This window comes from Phodopus roborovskii, unplaced genomic scaffold, assembly GCF_943737965.1.
Source record: "Phodopus roborovskii unplaced genomic scaffold, PHOROB, whole genome shotgun sequence".
NCBI classification, from domain to species: Eukaryota; Metazoa; Chordata; class Mammalia; order Rodentia; family Cricetidae; genus Phodopus; species Phodopus roborovskii.
Genome location: NW_026126415.1, coordinates 5,471,089 through 5,490,984, shown reverse-complemented (window position 1 = coordinate 5,490,984; position 19,896 = coordinate 5,471,089). Strand labels below are relative to the sequence as shown.

General features: G+C 37.5%; 1 non-coding gene and 1 pseudogene across 1 annotated transcript; both read right to left on the bottom strand.

Moving 5' to 3' along the window:
- Nucleotides 1–4,869: 4,869 nt before the first annotated feature.
- LOC127221188 (small nucleolar RNA SNORD36) lies at nucleotides 4,870–4,943 on the bottom strand. Its single transcript, XR_007834435.1, has one exon. It is a non-coding gene; the product is annotated as a small nucleolar RNA SNORD36 (small nucleolar RNA).
- Nucleotides 4,944–5,778: 835 nt separating this feature from the next.
- Nucleotides 5,779–6,367, bottom strand: LOC127221143 (60S ribosomal protein L15-like; annotated as a pseudogene).
- Between the last annotated feature and the right edge of the window lie 13,529 nt (nucleotides 6,368–19,896).

Below are 19,896 nucleotides of genomic sequence, written 5' to 3'. Positions count from 1 at the left end.
TCTCTTATGATGATGAGCTAGATAACTGCAGGCAGCAGCATTACTGTCATATTCACTGAAGAGATGCAACATGGCCATCAGGCTCACAAAAAATACAGAAGGATTAGAGTTGGGCAGTTATTCTCAAAGCAGACTTCTGGTCTTGTTCTTATGGGGTAAGAACAGGGAGGAAAATAAGTCAAGGGACAGTAGGTTGGGGATTTCAGGAACCATGTTCTCAACATATTCCAGACTAGTAAACTGAATCAAAGAAGTCGAGGCCATTCCCTCATTGGAATCACTGATCCCATCTTAAAGATCCAGCCCCCTACAGGTGCCTGGGTCACTCCCACAGGTATTCAAACCCAAGCAGGAAATTGTCACCAGGTGGCGCCAAACTTCAGCTAAGGTTGAGCTGAATTTGAGTCATGTAGTGTGTGTGTTAGTTCCACATGTATCAAAGTTTTTATTTTGTGTTATCTATCACATGATGAGCAAATGCTGTAAGTTTTGACAACTCCTCCTTGGTCCAGTTGGGTAAAGTTGAGAACCTTCAGTGTTGGGCAAACTAAGCCTTCCCCCTTCTTCTTGTTTTTCTTGTTTTCTTCCTTCTGAGCACTTACACTCATTGGCTTGGAAAGACCAACTATTTGTTAAGTTTCCATCGCCCCATGCCTTTGCCAATCCTCTTCTTTTGTCTGGGACGCATTTCCGGCCACAGTCTTTGTGTTCTAGATCTAATTAAAAGCTTTTTCTCTGGAAAAGGTCAAACCTGTAGTCATCAGCCCCCGGAAGTGTCACCTTCTGTGAACCTCCTTGGATCACTTCCACCTTTTCAAAAGGCAGAGTTAATAGTCTGTGTCCGTTCGTCTTCCGGAGCACTTTGTTCATGTTTGTTATAGTTATCACATTAAGATTCTCTTTATTGCATTGGTCAGTTCCCTGCTTAGTAGGAAGACCATTCAAGCACAGGAACAAGCTGGACTCTTCCCCTTTGCATCATCGTTGACTGATGTCACACTGGTCTCACACTGTGCCTTTTACCATAGGAAATGGTAGTTTAAGAGAACATGTATGTTTTAACTTCTAAGATGTAGCAAATTTAAATAAATGAAAGCAGCAGGTAAACACCAAAAGAAGATAACAACCATCTTCCAATAAAGAAAATAATGTTTTGAAAATATGGATGAGCACTGTGTTCTTTGCACCCATAGCAAAATATTCATAAACGTTACAATTGTTCATATACTAATGGTTCACAATGGTGTGTGTGTGTGTGTGTGTGTGTGTGTGTGTGTGTGTGTTTCAGATTTGGGAGACTAATAGGACAAGACAGCTGTATTTGATAAATAATAAATAATATTGCTTTCATAAATGATGGTCTTTGCATATGAAGGAATAACATGCAAATCCACATTCCTCCTAGTTCTCTCTCACCGACATAGAATATCACTAAATAAGAACTGGTACACGATTTTTCATTGACACCTAAAGTACTACAGCTATGGTCCAAGTCAAGATGCAGTTTATTTAATGAGCCAAAACCTACTATAATCCTGACTCTGACTCGAAACTTTAGGAGAACCTCATACTGACTGGCATGCTTGCTGGCAAATTAGTAAACAGAGTCCTACTCCTTCCATTGATGCTCAGTTGCTCTGACCCACAGAGTAACAGGTCATCTTTTACTTACTCACTTGATGAGATGTGTTAACAAATATGAAAAATAGTGAGAAAAAAAAAACCCAAGTGGCACATATGATTATAAACCATAAACTGAAAAATCCTTCCACAGGAATGCAAGCTTAACTTATAATTCCATGCCAGTGCCTTGGTTCTTAGACCTCCTCTATGCTTCTGTGAAACGCTTTGGAGATGCTCTCAAATCCCTTCTGCTTTTGATCTGGTCTGGGATCCTATTTTGGCAGTTAGAGGACTTGGAGTATCCCACGGGACTGTTTGCTTTCTTATCTAATCTTTAGTGCATCTAGCAGCAAAACAGGCCACTTGGTGATATCACACTGCCAGAGGAAGGTTGTTTGAGGATACACCACCCCTGTCACTTTTAGTATGCAGTTGGGTAAATAACTGGAGGCATCTCTAGCAATTGACTTGGTTGTGTATTTATAATCTCTCTGCAGCTCCAACTCACATCTCTCTTGTAATGATAGGGTCCAGCTCAGGATCTAACAACTGTTTTCTGAATAAGATTGTACTTCTGTTTGGGCAGCACAAATTAAGAAGCCTCACAAAAGCAAACTCAATGTTTTTTTGTTTTGTTTTTTAATTCTCCACCACGTCCTCACTTGTGAAATACTTGGCACAGTTCACTTGGCCCAAACTTTTCACCTGTTTCTTCTTTTCTCATTGCCTTATCCCCCTGTAAAAGTCACTCTACAGACAAGAGACCCATTGCCATGCTATGTCCCCCTTTGATCACACTTGAGTTGTTTGGTTAAAGCTTTATACCCCACAAGCCTGTGCTAAATAAGCATTAAAGGACCCAGGAGGCCCCTCAATTTGTAAAAGGGCTGGTACCAATTTGGGAACTGGTGGGTTCCCTGGGTTACTTCAAACAGGAGTTCCTTCTTGGCAGGCTCAGCCACCTGCTAACAAACCAGAAACACTCAGTAAGTTGCAAGCAATGCTCAGAAAGAAAATTAATTTGTCCTCTATGCCAGAAGCTTTAGACACCATTACACAATCTCAAGGGAGGAGGAATAAGGCGGCCAGCAGACATCGATGGCTGCAGGGACACCTGGCTCCAATAACAAACTGGAGCATTTTCAGTTGACAGGAAACATGGACATGGCGTAAGAAGAATGACTTGATTCACCTTTGGGCAATGGGCAAATTGTGCTGCTCTATGGTGTTGCAGATCAGTTTGATGCTGACTGCGGACTGAGAGGACAGCAGGTGTACCAGAGACACACATGGTAGTGGTGTCTTCTAAGTCTTCATGTCACAGTTTAGGGGGGATTCCCAGATACAGATGTTCAGCAGGGGTTAGTATAGGGTTAGGTTTCTGCCAATCAGTGGTAACATAAAGTGAGAAACCCCATAACCTAATGTATGCAAGGAAGGATAGTCCATTTAAGGGGATGCACGTTCTTCTGAGAGTAGTGTTTCAAACTGTGGATAAAATGTTCATATCTTTATGACATCACAGAGAAAGCAGAATGTAGATGGCTGTCTTTATTTATCAAGCAAAGAATCCTTGCTGCTTTCAGACGAGTCTTTGACAAATTAGATCTATAGATCTATAATGCTCAATTTCTGTAATTTCTCAATAGCTGGTTTAAGTTTCTATCAGGCCTCTGTTGTAAGTTTTTTCAAGCATTTGTTGAAAAGGGTCTGCAGCTACATGCTTCAGGGACACATAGACACAGAGAAGTCACAGCACAGATGAAGTCCCTTGCTTTCCTACACAAGGGTTGTACTAGTATGATCAAGTACATCTGTTCTTGATAGGCAGAACCACATCTTTTTTCTCTCTCTAAATTTAGTTTACTGAACAAAACTTACTATGACATCTTGGACTTCTTTGAGTATGGGAATGTTAGTGGTACATGTATGTGTGTATGAATTCTTAGGGGTGGAGCACAGGTTGAGTTCAGGTGTTTCCATCGGCCATTCTCCAGTATGCCCGAGGTCTGCATTTCCTCAACACTGGGCTTATAGACAATGCCTAGCTTTTGACATATTTGACGGAGGTTCTGAACTCAGGTAGATCCTCATGCCTATAAATATGTTACCAAGTGCACCATCTCCCTGGTCTCTGTATCTATTTAAGACAAGTTTGAGCATTAGTTCTTTCATATAAAATTAATTCATGTTTATATCTTCTCACAATTAATATATTATAAAAAAAACTACCCATTCAAGCACTTTCCTATGGAAGATACCTTCCTAAACTTGTTATCCCCTCTGTTTCTGGTGTAACTCACATTTTGCTGTTGGCCAGGAAAAGAAGAAAGTTATAATTTAATACAGGAGAGAGACAAAAAGGGGGAAACTAAGGGATCGTGGAATGTAAACATAGGGAGGGTAAGTCATGAAGGAGAACATTTTCTCACTTAATGAATAACTTAATTTTCAGGAGGCATGGCAGTCTGCTGTCCCAGGAAACAGGCCTTCTGATATTAACTCCTTATATGATTTCTAGTTCTGTTTCTGCTTAGCTATCTTCAGTGACCTAAAGGCTTGAAGACAACGGCCCTATTTTCTAGAGCAGCAAATCTTAGTTGATAGATAAAGTTATATTATGTTAAGTATATCTGCCCATATTTTACCCATTTTTCACTATTATATTAAAAAACACCATAACACGTGCCCCATACCTCCTCAATACAATATTTCTTCAAGTAGATTCAAATACAAAATTCCTCTAAACTATTTCTATATATTTCAAATATATCTGGATTTTCCTTTAACTCTTTGAAGGCGTTTTCATGTGTTCTAAATAGACTACTTGATACGAGTTAGCAGCTATATTTTGTAATAATAAATAATGTATGTCATCAAAAGGGATGGGCGTCAAGTGTATTGAAAACAGATAACTTTGGAGACTTTCTGGCTAATGGCACAGGTCTTCTCACTCAACTTGTTAAAGATTTTACTTATATACACCTGCTTGCATTTATTGTGGGAAGACCACAGCCAAACAATTAAACTTGAGATGTTTCAGGCAAACTATGCTGGTTCTTACTGTAAAAAAAAAAAAGGGGGGGGCATTTCTGAGTCATTGCAGTCTTGGAATGTAATACCAAACAAATGAGAGCCAGACCACAAATAGTGGAGCCAAGTACATCATTACCGAGTGAGTAATGTGAACAACTTGCATAAACTGTGGCTGAAACTGAGTTTTTAGCAGACAATCATAACCTTTTGATTGCATCAAGAACGGTTAAAAAGCTCTTTAATCTGCATGGTGTTCTTCAGGAAAGAAAAATTCATCAATCCAATTCATAATCTCCGAGACCTGTGATTCCTCAACAGGAGTCAACCCTGTTTTTCGGATTCTTTTCCTAGTTAGCAACAAAAGCAATCAGAGAATTATCTGAAGACCATGTATGTTTCTTCTGTCCATCAAAAGAGGGGAGGCACGTTACAAGTAACAGGGCCTTTCCCTTCCTTCCCAGTGCCAGGTGATGGACTTGGAAGAAGCTTTGGATAACAGGACAACTGTACGGTTCACCTTTGAGTCGTTGTGTGATATACTATGTTCTCAACTTTTAGGAAACAGATTTTCATTTACCTTAAGATTCTGTCTTGCTGGACAGTGGTGGCTCATGCCTCTAATCCCAGCACTCGGGAGGCAGAGGTATAGGTAGGGGGAATCTCTGTGAGTTCGAGACCAGCCTGGTCTACAAGAGCTAACTAGTACCAGGACAGCCTCCAGAATCACAGAGAAACCCTATCTTGCAAAAAAACAAAACAAAAACAAAAAAAGGATCGTTTAATTCTGATGAGTCATATGTGACGCAATTCCACTTCCTTGGGGTCTTCTGGCTTCTTCCAGTAAACAAAAGACTCTCCCTTGCTGGCCTTAACTTGCATCAATCCCTCTGTTTCAACTTCCCAACCACCATGTCTAGATTTTTTTTCCCTTTCGGGCACTCCATGCTTTGGAAGCAAAATGTATTTAAAGCACCTTCTGTGGCCAAGAATAAAATTTTTTCTTGCCTGGTTACATACACTTTCTTATTCCCTGACAGCTACTTGCTAAGGATTCCATAATATATTTTGTAAATTTTTTGGCTGTCCTGATTTATTAACTGATTATGGAGTTTACAAACATTAAATCCATTTGGCTGTACCTGTAGTGCCTTCTCCAGGCTGCAGGACCAGGAGGAACTTGTGGCCCTTTCCAAAGCCATGGCTCTTGAGGCCAGCAGACGTCAGCCCACACATCTCTGTATTTGTGGACTGGTTTGGTGATCTACTGGGTGTCAGGATTTCTCCTGATAGCTTTATGGAATGGATCAATGAAGATAATCTCAAAAAATTTATGTGGAATCTTCACCAACCCAGTAAAAATGCAGAGCTCTCTAAGTCCCTTGGTGGCGATCAGTTCTCTCCTTAGCAGCGGACTGAAGTCTTTGGGCAAACTTTAGCTGGTTCACACCATGATGGATAGGCTTACTGTAAGTTGAACCCTTTGGAAATGGGTGTGTGCGGTCACCACCGCAGACACGATTCCTGTGTATGACATAATTTTGCTTTGCTTTGTAAGCCACAGTTCCTGTTTCATCGGTCCACTTGGGACAGGGAACTCTTTGCTGTCCAGAGGGCTGGAGTAATGGCAGTAGGGGACCCCCAGAAGAAAGTACACCAAGTCGAACTGTGTCTTTCTACACAACTCCTGGATGTATTACTATGCACTCATGTTGGCTGGCCTGTTGGCTGCTGCCAGAGGAAACTAAGAAATCTTTCTACATGTTTTGTAATTTTTATCTTGGAAAATGTCATACATTATTTACTACCGAAATAAAATATTTATGTTCGAAGTACCACATATATTCAGAACACCCGTGTATGTACTAAGCATCACTAAAACCTGTCTCCTAGTTGGGCTGGGTTTAATATTTTGGATACCATTGTCTTCTTAATTCATGTTTGAATAAGAGTATAACTTAGCTCTGTGTTGCTTGCAAAGAAATTTCCTTTAAAGAAGGAAAGTGAACAACTGTCTTGAGTAGCATCTGACATTTTAAACTGAAATTTTTTTTTTTTTTTTTTTTTTTTTTTTTGCATATAGAGTATTTTTTATTTAATTTTATATAACAAAGTCCAATTAAATGAAAACAAACATTTATACACAATATTTGGGAATTTGGGCGTCGTTCTTTCCAAACTACTTCCTGCTGGTAAGGGGCGCTGTCTTGGGGGATTCGAAGAAGATTCAGATATCCTAGCTGTAGTCTGTAGGGCTGTTTTGTCCAGCTGTTTGGAATGTAGGATCAGCTTGTACTCTGTTTCAGGCGGTCTGGTGTGATCAAACCACATTAGTCTGGAAGGAATCCACATCTTTTCATTTTCTGTGGAAACAAAAATAGAAATACTTTTCCCCAGTAACTTGTTCTTCAACTTAAATTTTGGAGTCAAAGCGTTTTTTTTTTTTTTTTTTTTTTTTTTTTTTATTATTATTATTATTTTACATGTCGATCCCAGTTCCCTCTCCCCTCCCTCCCTCCCTCCCCCCAAGCCCTCCCTCCTTCCTTCCCTCCCTTTTGCCCTCTCTACCCTCTCCCATGCACTCTAAACACCCTCCCCTCCCAACCCCCCACCACAATACAATATGTAGGGGAATGCCATCCAGTTGGGGTCATGTAGATCTGACAGGTCCTGTGAAGTAGGGACTAGGGCTTCTCTCCTATCTCTAGAATAAGGCCGTTATCCCTCCATGGGGGATATGTTTGCAAAGTCCTTTTGTGCACCAGGGATACATCCTGGCTCCACTGTCTGAGGTCTCTTAGACTGCTCAGACCTTCTGGCTGAGACCCATATTCAGGGGAGTCCGAGTCAGACCTCTGTTGGCTTCCCAGCTATCAGTCTAGTGGCCCTTAGCTCCTCCTTGTTCAGGTAAGCTGTCTCTATGTACTTCTACCGCATGGTCTTGTCCTCTCCATCTGCTTCTGGGTTCTAGTTTGACTCAGTTAAACTGAAAATTTAATATTCTTTGTGACTCCCTCTCCTTGTTTAGTGCATCCCCCCCCCCCCACGGCTGCTACAGGAACTAAGCCTCTACTTCAGACCCTTCCCCCCTCCCGTTTTAATAACCTTGACATTTATAAGGTGATCTGTAGACACTTTTAAATGTAATCAAATATATTTGCTCAATACCTAACACTGAAATGATGTAAGTCAATTATTCTTACCTGGTAACATCTATGACCCTGGCCAACTTACCTAACTTAAAAAAAAAAAAAAAAAAAAAAAAAAAACTCAATTCTTTCTGAAGGTCCCTCTATTCTCAACTCTTGAAGAGGAAGCAAATAAAACTCAACATAATTTCAATATGCATGAACGGAATCTTTTAAATATTTCTTTGCTCTTTGACTTTCCAAATTACAATTGTCCCATGCCATCCTCACTGGTGATTACAAGTAAATCTGCAGTTTATTTAAAACAGAACATTTAGATTGGCAGAATGGCTCAGCGGGCAACAATGCCTCTTGCCAAGCCTGATGACCTGAGTTTCTTTCCCACACAGTGGAAGGAGAAAACCAACAACTCAAGAGTTGTCCTCCAATCTCTACACTTTGTCTGTGGAGCATATAACTAAGTCTGCACACACTTTTGGGAATTTTTAATCCACTCAATTTCTAATCTGTATCAACCATCAAAGCGGCAACATCAGTCTTTAATGTCCTAGTTGTCACAAATATTCCTCTGATTTTATCCCTGGTTCTTAAACTTTAATGAACCATCTAGAGACTGCAATCCATCCTTTTTTTTCTTTCCATTCTTCTGATCACAGGTAACTTTTCTCCATACTTGGCCTGTTTCCCGCTGTCAATCAACGATCGTTCTTTTTCATCCACCTTCAAAGCATTCCACTTTGAAATGTCTTATATCTTTGGTCTCACATTACATTAGTTTTTTTATTTGTTTGTTTGTTTGTTTGTTTTTTGTTTGCTAAGCCAAATTCCCCATCTATTTGTGCATCAGTATAGCTTGATTTGGCCATAGGAAAATTCCATTTTGTCTTCTTTTCCAGAACCAATTTTCTTCCACTCCTTCTCTACCCAAATCTATAAATAATAGCCACGGTACATTGTTTTCTTCCAGTGTTCATATGTTTCTTCCCAGACTCCTAGTTGATGACTTCACTTCTTATTTCCAGATTGAGTCTAGAAACAATGAGAAGAGGTCTCTTTTATGTGCAAGTATATTCACTTACCAACAAATCTGGCCTTGAGTTCCAATTAGAACATGAGAGTAGTATGACTCACACACACACACACACACACACACACACACACACACACACACACACCCCTACCTAATCCAAACATACTTCAACCTACAGCCTCCCACATTCCATTAGATGACAATTCTACTTGTTGAGCTCCTAAATCAGATTAGGTCACTATTGGCTTCCTCACCAGCAAGTCCTGTCAGCACTATTGTCAAAATGTACCCTAATTTTGACTTCTTTTTTACTGTTATGTTCTTCTTCCAACTCTCCAGTTTCTCATGTGCCATGGCAAAGGTTCCTGCCTGCTTTACCTATTTCTGTCTTTGTTAACACATCTTCCAATCTTTCAATAGTAGCCAGAAGATGCTCTATGATCATGTTGGAATTAATTTCTCTACTCTTTAAAAACCTCCAAGGTGCACACCACACTCTGCAAAATTAAAGCCAAATTTCATCTATGCCTGGCTTTTCTCCTCACACAATTTCTACTGCTCTTTTGGTTATTCATTCTAACTTACTACAAAAGTGCCTACCACAGGGCTTGGGAAACTCTTACTTTTTCTCTAGAAATATTTGTATTCCCAATTCTTTGGATGTTTCGATACTATATCTCTATTTCTTTAATTTCTCTCCATTGACTTCATCACACAGATGTCCAATCTCTTCCTATTTCTCATTTACCTCCATTAACAGAATTCAACCCTGACAAGAAAAAGAATTTGGGGAAATTTTGCTCATTGTTGTGTCTCTGTGATTGCTTAGTGCTGGACACTTTACTTGTACTAAGCATGTCTTTAGACTGAATAGATATACGAGTTTTCTAACACTTTAGAAAAAGTACATTTCAATATTCACTCAAATGATAGTACACTTAAAGTTCCCTTTCTTTATAGTCTCCTGAGTATAATTATTTAAAGTATGCTCACTGATGGGCTGCATCCTCTTCTGTAAGACTCAGCATGGATGAACCATAGAGATCACTATTTTTATTTAGACTCTCATGTGAATTGCATATTATTGTGTCATGAAAAAAAACCTCTTATCATTAATATAATTATGGATTTTTACAAGAACCTCACAAATAGCCTTTTACCCAATGGGTACTTATTAAATACTTGAGCAGTGACTGACTATAGTAATTGAATCCACTTGAAATTAATTGTTTTTTATCTTGATTATTTATCCTCCAGCTTGACAGCAAGGCAAGGCTGTTGTAATTTGTTTTTGGTTGTTATATACAAGTGTAGTACCCCCCTAGAGATCCCACATATATGTTAATTGATGATAAAGTGGATAGTGCTCCTTCTGGCATCTGTTACAGATTTTCAAAGAAATCTCCCTAGTATACTATCATAGAATTTATTAAATCTAGAAACATTTCCAAAACACATGTTTATAGTTTTGTATTTTGAACTGCTCCAAGAATGAATTCTTCTCACTGGTGTTCCAGCCTCCTGCCTGTCTCCCCTCTGAACCATCTTCTATGAATGCTGAACTACACTGCTTCATCACAACCCTAGTCAAGCCGTTTGTTTCCTTACAGGGTACTGACGTTGATTCCCTGCTGAACTCCAATTAGAATTCAAAATTGTCAACATAAATGTGAGAAGACAGACGCAGTATCCACTCTATAGTTTCTGCTCAATATTGCATGAAGTACTTTGTGAAGTACTGGTTAGAATGGGATGTCAGTATTTTTCCAGTGAAAACAGAATAAGTAGAATTTAAAATTGTCTGGTTAACACAGAATTGGCTTGATGAGTTAAAAATTTTTTCATACACTTTAAAGTGAATATCTGAGATATACATTAGTTCGACTATGAGACATGTATTTTTTTAAAAGAAGCAGCTATATTTTACACAATTATTGAGGTATTTTCCAGCATAGCTTGAACATGATAACTACAAGTTTACTCACAGATTATTACCAACCATTAGAAATTTCATACCACCTAACTAGATGGCCTGTCCTTGACCCTTTCTATACCTTTTTAGTATTTCTAAAAGCACACAGAACGTACCTCTGTTTAAAATATGATAGTATCTATTCAACCCATTACTCATTTTTAATATTTTAGTCATATTAGCATGGAAGTCCTTTCTCTACTCTCAATAAATATAGAAATACCTCACAGCAGAGATTTGCCACATGGTATTAACATAATCATTTACATGTCCTTTATTTCCTCATCTACCTCCATCAAAAATGAATTATTCATTATCACATATGTAATGCCAATTATGATACCTAGGAAACAGGAGGCATTTTATAATTATTTGTTGATCTAAACTAAATATAGAGGATGGCAAAAATTTGGAAAATTAACGACATCTTCTTCAATTATTGTTGCATACACACACACACACACACACACACACACACACACACACAAATATATGCAGTTTGTTGAGTTCATTTGTTGTTACTCACAGGTACCTGTGCTTCTGGTGATGGCTCGACGTAAGCTAATCTGCCTGGAATTCTTCTCTGGAAATTAATTCTCTATCCCTCTGCAGCCATTAATTACCTACAGCTCTTCGTCTAAGGTAAGAACCTCTGAGATTTCCCCATTGATGTTGACATGTTAACGGGGTGTTATTATTTTCTAGCTTGTTTAAGTAGCCATATGTTTGAGACCTCATTGGTGCTCCTTTCCTGTCATGTGTAGACACATTGTCTCACAGCAGACATATGGGGCCTCCAGAGTCTTTCTTCTCGCTCTTTTGTGATATTTTCTTGAGCCTTGGGTGTAGGGGTTGTGCTGTAGATGTGTAGATGCATTAATTAGGGTTACACACCCCACATTTAGTCGTTCTCTGAATTTTGATCACATATGAAATACTATAATGGTTTCTATCTACTGTAAACAATGGATTCTTTGATGAGTGGTGAATGTAGTCCCTTCCTTCCTTCCTTTCTTTTCTTTTCTTTTTGGGGGACCCACCACCCAGATCCCATATAAATCACACAGAGTGTTGTTCTTTCTTATGAATGCCCATCTTTAGCTTGACTTATTTCTAGACATCTTTTCTTAAGAAAATTAGCCCATCTGTTTTTGCCTCTGGGCTTTTTCCTTTCTTGCTTTTGTTTATCCTTGGCAGGCTGTGTGACTATTTGGCTGGCCCCTGGTGTCCTCCTCTCCTCCTTTTTTCTCTTTTCTCCTTTTTATTCTCTCACCTGCCAGCCCCACCTATCCTTTCTCCGCCTGGCTATTGGTCATTCATCTCTTTATTAAACCAATCAGGTGTTTTAGACAGGCAAAGTAACACAGCTTCACAGAATTAAACAAATGAAACATAAAAGAATATATCATTAAACAAACGTAACTCGTTTTAAAATAATATTCTATGACAGCAAGAGCTACACTTATCTATATTGATAAGCATTTGGAATATAGTAGAATACAGTTAGAAATTATACTGGCTCAGGAAAGCAGGTTTTCCTTTAGGGCCTATGAGTTTAATAGCCTTACATGGTAGTTGGATAGATGTACACTCCCAAACATGAGTCCTCCCTCCAAACTGAGTGAGTTTTAAGTTCAATTAAACAGCTGGGTTACAATAAAAATGTAAGTACTCCTACTACACACTTGGGGGTATCTTGACATGCTGGAGCATTGTTGTGATTCATAGGATTTACATCTAGATTGAACTATTGCTTGCTTTTATATCTTGGCAGTTTGAATAGCATCTATTGCTATTATAAGAGCTAGTTCTCAGAGAGGAGGCTTCTGGGTAATTTCTAGCTCAATTCTTCCAGATCCTGTGTCCAAAGTGTGTATATCTTCAGACATATTTTCATTTTTCAGAAGTGGTATTGTCTCCGTGTTAGAGCCTGGTATGGATGCCATGGTCTCTGAGTGGCTGTTTTAAGCTGTTCTACGTGTATGAGGTCACAGGGATGTGGACATTTTTGGTGTGGCTAATCTGACTGTGTGACGCTTTTTGTTTGTAAGTTATTTTATAATAAAAATTATTTTTTAAATTTAAAACATAAAAATTAAGTAAAGAGCATCTCAGCCCTTTAGCTTTGAGACCTTATTGTTCTCGATATTTATATTCATGCTAGAGTTGCTATAGGTTTCTAACTTAAGGAGTCCTGAGCTTATGCTATCCGTGCAATTGTGTTAAGTGACAATATACTTTAGGACTTCTGTTTTACGTCTTCTTACACACAGATAATACTAATAAGAGTGATGGTTTCATCATTATTATGTGGATTTAAGTAAGTCATGAAAGCCCAAACACTGATCAGAACTGAAAAAAAAAAATGTTGAGAACCTCAAAGGACTTTTGATTATTTTATATAATTTATATCACTGGTTTCGCTCTTATTAAAATGAAAATGGGTGTTCAAAAGGAATTCTTATTACTGCCTTCAAAGTAACAATGATAAATTCACTGTATGTCAATATAAATACCTATTTAAAAACAGTTTTACAAGAACAAAACTAAGTTGTTGCAACTGTGTTGATTCATGCCATTACACAGCTTTACTGTGTGATTAATAGAGGGTGCTGGGTTTCCTTGTCAGTGTCTTATTGTTTCCCAGTCAGTTTCAGGGAAATTCCACTGCCACTCATGAAATACCAAGAGTGAAAAGGGACACACTAGTATTCTGTAAAAAGAAAGCTTGTCCTCACAGATCTCCTGACAGGGTGTCTGTGGCCAGGACACTTTCTACATGAGGCACCATGAGAACTGCTAACATTAAACACTATGGAAACGCTAATGTGAAGAAAAAGGAACGTAATGTGAAAAAGTTTACAAAGAACAGAAAGGGAAAACTTTGTGCAGACAGCAACTGCCCCCATCAAGAGGGTATAATTACAGATTTTCACAGATTTAACACCGGTAACTCGAACCATATCAATCAGAATTTGACAGTTTTACAGAGAATTACTTAGAATTTCACAACCGCTAGAAGAGAGGAAGATCTTGCATAGTGAGTGGTTGAATAATTAATAAGGAAATTGTGTTAACAATGTAATTATTAAGGTGGTGCTTTATATGCAGGTAAGACAAGGCACACGTGTAGAAGCAGGGAAATGACTGAAAAGCTTTTGTGTTTCGAGTTAATATGAAATCAACAATACTTCACTACAGTTGGCTGACATGAATAAAAACGTATGTAACAATGGTATAGTAAGATAATCTTAACAAATTTATTAGATAGACCGTTCCCAAATTATGACTAAAGTTATGCTGTTCAGACTTCATGATGGCATAGAAAATGATTCACATTCAGGAAACAGTATTTTGAGATGGTGGTCTATATCAGAGAGATAACATTTCCATTTGAACATATAATCATGAGTGTAAAACTGATAACCTTCAGCATACGATGCAGTGAGCAGTTTGTATTACAAAATAGATTTCGTATGGTCTAACTTCAGTGAATGTTAAGAGTTATGAATATATCCAAGTGGTGGTGGTGCATGCCTTTAATACCATCACTTTTGAGAGGCAGAGGTAGGCACATTCTGTGAGTTTGAGGTCAGCCTGGTCTACAACATGAGTTCCAGGACAGCCAGACTGTTATAGGCTAACCTATAATATTGAAATTCTGTAGTTTAGGTGCATACAAAACACATTTGACTCATAACACTTGTAGCTTCTGATAGACTTATCAGAACACACCTCACTGTGAGTTGAGGGCGCCTATATATAATTTATGTGTCGCATTTTCAGATTACAATGCTTTAAAGTCAAATGCCAACTTCTATGGAGAAAGACAAAATTTTGCGTACATTCAGAATTTTGTATGTAGATTTCTCAGTAGGTACAAAAGTGATTGTAGCACAATTTTCATCAAACTATTGCCTTAAGTAGTGATGTCAACTGATTTAGTCAGTCAAATCAAGAAACCAGAAGATGAGATACTAATAGAAAGAAAATGTTGCATGAAACTAAGAAGTTATGGCCAATGCTTGGTGCCCTTTCATAGCACCAGAGATCAGTTCCTAGCATTTATATTGTGTAACCCCCAAACACGTGTATCCCAGCTCCAGATGATCAGACACTTTCTTCTGATCCTCGTATATACCATATATATCATATGTCACATACATACATACAGACACACATATTCGTGTGTAGAGGAGACTTTTCTCTATCTAACCTGGTTCCATTTGATTAGTTTCTCTCTATCCATCCGGTCCCCTCAGCCCCTTTTTAGATATCCACTCAGAGGCTTAGTACATATTTATAATCATTTGGCCAGTGGCTTAGGCTTATTACTGGTTAGCTTTCTCTCTTATAAATTAATCCATTTCTACTAACCTGTGTATCACCACATGGCTGTGGCGTACCTGTGTTGCCTTGGCATTTTGCCTCCCTGGCTGGCTACATGGCATCTCTTGACTCCACCTTCTTTCTCTCTCTCTATCACCATTCTAATTTCCTGCCTGGTTTTCTCTGCTTAGTCTCTGGCCTAAATAGCTTTATTCATCAAACAATAAAATCAACACATATTCTCAGCATACGGAAGGATATTTATAATAAAATAAATACTGATTTTTAAAAAAAAGAAGGCTGTGTTAAATGATTGCTTGCTTAACATTTATGAGTTTCTGGATTAATGGATTTGGCAGCAAATACAAAAAACAGATGTGAACAGAATCAGTTTTTTTTCTCCTTTACTAACAAGGTAAAACTCTGGCAAGACCACAAAAATATCATAAAATCATAAAAAAGAGAATTATTATTATAAATGAAAAGGTTAAATAAAAACTTTTCATAAAGTTAATGTTATATATAATTTTATCCATACATTTTATTGAAGGGAAAACCAAATTATTGAAAGATATAAATTACACAGCTGATAACTATGATCAAAACAAAATATAAATGGATAAAACAATAAAAAGAGGATCAGTAGGTGAATCCTGTTCATGAATTTGCTGCCAAGCTCAAATACTGTTTTGCATTAAGTTTTAGAAAAATTAAAGTTGTTATATTTTTCCATCATATGAATCTTATTTTTAAGTTTAGCAAGAAGAAGGCAGATACAGAAGTCAACTTAATCTTGATACTTAAGTAGTACAAACAAAACTATTACCTAATTTTATTTAACAAATCTCTAAATAAAATGTTAAATTCAACATTTGTTGACACGTTCACATGGCTTCAGACATGAGTATGCCTTAATTATTATGGTTGCCATAGTATAGAACATGTTCTACAAATACATGAGTAGGCTGTTACAAATGGAATATCAGTATAATTAACCATATTAAGAGACTTAGGGAGAAAAATGGTAATTTCAACAGACATAGAGGTAAGACTTCAATAAAAGATCCTATAATTACTCTGTGTAAAATCTATCAATAGGAAAGAAACATTGAAGGAACACTTTTAATATTATAAAAGCTCATGGTGGTTAGAATGTAGAAAAGTTCTTCATTGTGGTGAATGAAACCTTAGCATTCCAATTGAACTCCAGAACAGCACAAGATGATAAATTTCCTGATGATATCTCCACGACAAAGAGAAATAATTGAAAAAAATGAATAATTTTATTTTGATAAGATCATCTGCAAAGAAATTACAATATTACTAATGAACAAAGCTATAGAAATTTCTCAGAAACCAGACTTGTTTATTTTTAAATGTTAACTGCCACGTTTTATCCTATTTCTACATTGTCTTGAAGATCAATATCCTCTCCTGTACTTGGTTCATCTCTGATACAATTCTTTCCTGTGAAGTATGTTAGCCTAACAAAAAGAAAAATTTGTATGCTTTTGTGGGGATGTTAATAAATGTCTAGATACAAAACCCTAGTAAATTTCACAATGACTTATTTCATGATATCCATCTATAATAGAGCTAAATATAGATTATATATAGATAAATATAAATAAAGGTGATAGCTGAACCAGGAATTTCTGTCAATTGCCTTGCTGACAAGAGCTCTTGTACCATGAAGAACATTCTATTGTGACAAAAGGAAACTGTCTGCACAGACTCACCTGTAGTGACCTATAAGTGACATGGTATAATGTAAACCAAAACCAAAGTTGAGTTTTAAAATATTGTTATTGGTGACATCAAACATTTATATACTGATTTATTTCAGTTCCAGCTTTCATTGCCTATTTCTATATTCTGTAGCTTTTCAAGGTGTTTGGTTGCACAAGGTCCCACAGCAAAGTTAAATCTTACTTTCTCAATCATGGTGAAAAAAGTTTCTATCTTTTGAGTATTATTATTACTGTATGATTTTTAGACTTTATTTCTGGTGATGTGGCTTCTGGACAATGTGTGGGCAGAATGTCAAAAATGGTCAACATACGACTCTTGTCCCCTGATTATACAAACGCTAAAAACTAAGTAGCATTATGAGAGGCCTTCACAGATTTTATTAAGGAAATCAATCCTGAATTCCCCGAGAGTAATGAGTATCTCACTAAGCTCAAACAAACAACAAAACAAAAGAGGTCAAAGGGACATCTGTTATTGAGATGTGGTTAGAAGGGAAGTCAGGAGTATTCCAAATATGAGAAAGACGAGTCAATGTCTCTTGGGATAACAGGTAAGGATAGCCTAAAACTAACAGCCAGACTTAACTGCAGAGAATGAGACTTTCTGAATTACCTGAATGAGTTTGGAAGCAAGTCTTTTTCAGAGATTCACAGTAAGAAGCCATTGAGTTGATAAATTGACTTATTCTTGTAGCACCCAGAGCCAAAATGCTGAAGGAACCAACGCATATCTTAATGGAATCATGAGATATTTTCCCCCTTAACCTTTTTTTCCTTTTTTTTTTTTTTAAAGCAGTTAAGACAAAATAAAACCAGAAGGAAGATGTAGAAGGTTCTCATTTATACCTCTCTTTAACCCAAAAGATGACCTGACCATTATCAACCTTCACCCCATGTTTTAGTCAGTGTTCACGCTGTGAAGAGAGTCCATGGCCGCAGCAACTCTTCTAAAAGAGAGTATGTAATTGAAACTGTAGGGATCCAGGCAAACCTAGCTCTGCACCTTGGTAACCTGGCCCAGTTCTCTGCTCAATGCAGATGCTCTATATGCAGGTGTGGAGGTCCTTTTAAGAGGCAGACTCCACCCCACCAGCTTCCACTCTCTCTTTCCACCATTTCTCTGAGGAGGCAGGCAGATTCTCTTTCTCTCTCTCTTCTCTGCTCCCTCCCTTCCCCCAATTTCCTTCCCTTCCCCTAGTAAAACTTCCTTCTGTAAGTTCTGCCTGATGGCATATTTGTCTCCTGCCTTGGGGTCTGCCATGGCACCACCTCACTCGTATTCCTAACAGAGACTTGCTTACACTTTCAGAGGTTTAGTCCTTTATAATCATAGAATGCATGGTGCCATAGAGGTAGATACGGTGCTGGAGAAACAGCTGCGATCTTTACATCCAGATCTTCAGGCAAGAGGAAGAAAGAGAGACACTGGGTCTGGCTTGGGATTTGAAACCTCAAAGCTTCCCCCAGAGACACACTTTCTCCACAAAGGCACAGCTACTTAAACAAAGCCACACCTCCTAATCTGTCTGCCTGGTGACTAAACATTCAACTATGTGAACCTCTTGGGGCTGTGTCTAATTCAAATCACCACACCCCTCCATCCAAGTAGTACATTTGTTACAACTGATGGACCTGCACTGACATGCCACCGTCAAAAGGCCACAGTTTTGTGCATTCTATGGGTTAAACAAATTCATAGTGTTGTGTATTTATCATACTAATATATCATCACAATTACCCAACTGTTCTCTTTGTATCATCTATTTACCTCTCTTTTCTACCCTCTAGATACGATCAACCACTAAACGTTTTAATAGTTTTTGTAGCTTTGCTTTTTTTTTTTTTTTTTTTTTTTTGCAGTGCCTATCATTAGAATCATAAGGCGTAGAGACCCTTTAGATTGACTGTATTTGTTTCATAATATGTGTTTATAGTCTCTCCACACTCTTCCCTTGACAGTTCACTTCTTTTTACCAGTGACTATGATTCCAATATACCCATTTATTTACGCAACTACTGAAATAATTTTTTGGTTGTTTACAAATTCAGGGCATCATCAATCTATCCTCTATAAAAGTCTTTGAAGAGTGGCTTATGTGAACATCAGTTTTAGCTCTTTGGGATAAGTATCAATGAGTTCAACTGATGGTTTATGTGGAAGGAATATGTTTAGTTTTGTGGCAAACTGTGTCTTCTACTGTGCCTCTCTGTTAACACTGAGAGCTGCTTGTTCTCCACATCCTCTCCTGCATTCGATAGTGTCAATGTTCTGGATGTTTGCCGTTCTGAAATCATGAAGTGAAATCTCGTATCTCTAAATTTTATTTTTATGATGGAATGTAGCAAAGCATTTTTTCAATGTGCTTCATTTCATCTACTATAACAGTATGTCTGTTGAAGTCTTTGGAACTTTAAAAATTGATTTTTCTAATTGATTAATAACTGGCCTTTATCAATTAGGTTTTTTTTTTTTCAAATAGCTTCTTCAAGTCTTTTGCTTATATTTTCAATCTGATGTTATTACCTTTGGTAAAGCAGCACATTTTTAATTTTAATAAGTTTCAGTCTATTAATTGTTTCTTTATGGGTTATACATTTGGGTTGGTATTTAAAATACAAATTTTAATACCTAAGTTCATTTTTTACACTCACATTTTCTTCTAGGGGTATTTAAAATCAATATTTGCTTTATATTTAAGTCTATGGTAATTTTTATGTTGACTTTTGTAAAAGATATAAATTCTTTATCTTCTTTTCTTTTGCATGTGATTACTCATTTATTTTAGCACTGACTGTTGAAATGATGAATTTTTTTTTTGCTCTATTGTTGCATTGTAATTACTGTTTTGTCAATGATAAAGTGACTAGTTGATGGGAGCTTATTTCCAAGCACTCTACCACCCTGTTTCCTTGATATGTTCATTGTTTCTGTAGCCAATTTCTCTGTCTTAATTATGCAATTCTGTGTTAGGGTTTCTAAGATGAGGGTGGTAGCATCAGTTACTCCAT